We start from the raw sequence: 3,035 nt of genomic DNA on the forward strand, positions 1-3,035 counted from the left end.
AAAAAAAACAAACAAAAAGCTGGGGTAGCAACGCTTATACCATACGAAATAGACTTTAAAACAAAGGCTATAACAAGAGACAAAAAAGGACCCAGTAATCCCACTTTTGGGTATTTATATGAAGAAACCCAAAACGCTACTTCAAGGGGACATGTGCCTTCATATGTTCATTGCAGCATTGTTTACAATGGCCAAGATGTGGAGGCAGCCTGGGTGTCCGTGGATGGATAAATGGATAAAGAAGATGTGGTACATATATACAATAGAATATTGCTGGGCCATGGAAGGGAATGGGTTCTTGCCATCTGCAGAGGCATAGATGGACCTGGAGTGTATTGTGCTGAGTGAAATACATCAGATAAGGACAGATACAATAGGATTTTGCTTATATGCAGAATCTAAAGAAATAAATAAACAAACAAACTAAATAGAAACAAACTCAAAGGTACAGAGAACATTTTGATGATTGTCAGATGGTGATGGAGTTGTGGGGGACAGGGTGAAAAGGTGAAGGGATTAAGAAGTACAAATTGGTAGTTACAAAACAGTAGTCATGGGGATGTAAAGCGTAGGGAATATAGTGAATAATATGGTAATAACTATATATATAATGCCAGGTGGGTACTAGACTAGTCAGGGGGCTCTCTTCTTAAATTATATAAATGTCTAACTCTATGCTGTTGTCGTGCAGGGGACCCTGCTCGCTGCGCCATTTGTCGTGCAGGGTGTCAGGCAGGGTCTCAGCTCACGCTCCCCACATAAGAAAGCAGGACACGGTGAGGCCAAACAGGAACACCCACGGAGCCATAGATAGGGAAATCAAATCAATATATTCTCGCTTGCGGCTGGGCTGGAGACACAGGAAGCAGGATCTACATAATCTGCCTAACAGCAGTCCGCGCTTGCCAGCCACCATTTCTTGCTAGCCCCCATTCCATTCCTGCTAGCGTAGCCACAGCAGTTATATTAGTGGCCAATGGCTTACGGGTTACAGCTGACAGCCAACTAGCCACAGCTGATGGCCATCTGATCACAGTTGATGGCCATTTACTACCCGAGCCAGCACCTTTCTATGTGAGGCCGAGAGCCTGGAAACTGTTTTTTGGGGCTTTGTCCCCACAGCTGTACACCTGAAATTAACATAAAATAATATTGAATATTAACTATAATTTTAAAATTCAAAAGGAGGAGACATTTAAGAAGAATAACAGTTTCAAATTCCCAGTTATAAAATAAATAAGTCACGGGGAAGTAGTGTACAACATAGGGAATATACAGTAAACAGTATTGTGATAGCATGGTACAGTGTCAGATGGTTGCTGGATTTATCATGGTGCAGGTATATAAATGTTGAATAACTATGATGAACACCTGAAACTAATATAATATTTTACATTAGCTATATTTGAATAAAAATCTTTAAAAAATTATAAAGTAAAATTATTACATTCTTCTAAATACTTCTAGAGAAATCAAATGCTATAATTTGATAACTACAATAGTTTATTTAAAATATATTAATATCTCTTCCTTAACATTTAGAAATTTTCCATCTTTCCTTTTTCTTTGTTGGCTCATATTTCTATTCTATTACACCGCCATAGATAGTAATCTCTGAATAATATTTTTTTTGCTTGAAAAATATTTTGTTGATCATCTTATCATGATTATCTGTGACAAATATGCATATTGGTTTAAATTCTAATTTTTAATTTTCTCTAACAATGAGACCTTAAATGTTATGAATTTTTTTCTGGATTGAGTTACCATTATAGTTTTTAATAATACATTCTTGATCAAAACAACATAAGTATATTAAAAATGTTGGAGAATTAAACATAAGTGAAGTTTTAGTTGAAAAATCTTTTAATGAAATGAATAATGATCACACTTTCCTTAGGTTTTTTTAGTGAAAAGGAATTGTATTTACTGCTAAAAATCAATTACACATGATAACATTAAAGTATTTTACAACATGAAATTTTATGAGGAGTGACTATAATTGAAACACTGCACAAAGCATTACATATACAAACTGCCAAGCCCTAACATCAAGAGGTGCTAATTCAGTAGCTCACCCCCTTACAGTCTGAGCAGCACTAGCTTTGTAGAATCTTCTGGAGATTTGGGTCCTAACTCTAAATGTAAAGGATAGCCTTTGAAAGAATCTAAGGGCTGACATGATCAGAAATGTGGAAAGAGCATATGAAGAGCTGACTGTTGACAACCAAAGAACGCTATGGAGACACTAGATGGAGATTATTTCAGTAGTCCAGTCTGGTGATGATAATGGCTTAGGACAGGGCAGTGGTATTCATGATGGAGAGAAATAGGCAGGTGCACAATATACCCTAGAGGTAGAATTAAAAAGTGTGGTGATTAATTGAATGTGGAAGATGAGGTAGAAACAAGTGTCAGGGTGACTCTCAGATTTCTGGGTTAAGAAACTGAGTGACATCATTTACTGAAACATGGAATACCAAAAGAGGAGCAATTTGGGAGGTGGAAGAAGACCATGGTTTCCATTTGAAAATGTTTGTAAGACATTCATGAAATTGTAGTTGGTCAGCTGCAGCAGCTGAAAAACAAAACAAACTGAAGAACCACAGTAACTCTCAAACTTTAGCTAGCAGCAGAGTCACCTGTAGAGCTTGTTAAAGCATAGAGTACTAGACCTCACCCTCAAAGTTTCTGACTTTATAGCCCTGGGGGGTGAATGCGGCAGGAATTTCAGTTTCTAACAAGGGCCCAGGTGCTGGCTCAGGGATCACATTATGAGAACCACTGAGGTAGAGCTTAAGATTTGGGAGTCACTGGTACATGGATGGCATCTGAAGCGATAGGAATGGATAAGATTTCTGAGGGAGGAAAGAGTATAAGTAGGCCCAAAATGGCTCCTTAGTGAGCTTCAAAATTTAAATTACCAGTGAAGGATTTAGAGTACCCAAAGGAGAGTGAGAAGATAAGACTGAGAGGTATGAAGACAGCTAGTTGAGGGACGTTATTCCACTCACCTGACTTCTTACAAGTCCTCG

This window comes from Rhinolophus hipposideros, assembly GCF_964194185.1.
Source record: "Rhinolophus hipposideros genome assembly, chromosome: 25".
Taxonomy (NCBI): Eukaryota; Metazoa; Chordata; class Mammalia; order Chiroptera; family Rhinolophidae; genus Rhinolophus; species Rhinolophus hipposideros.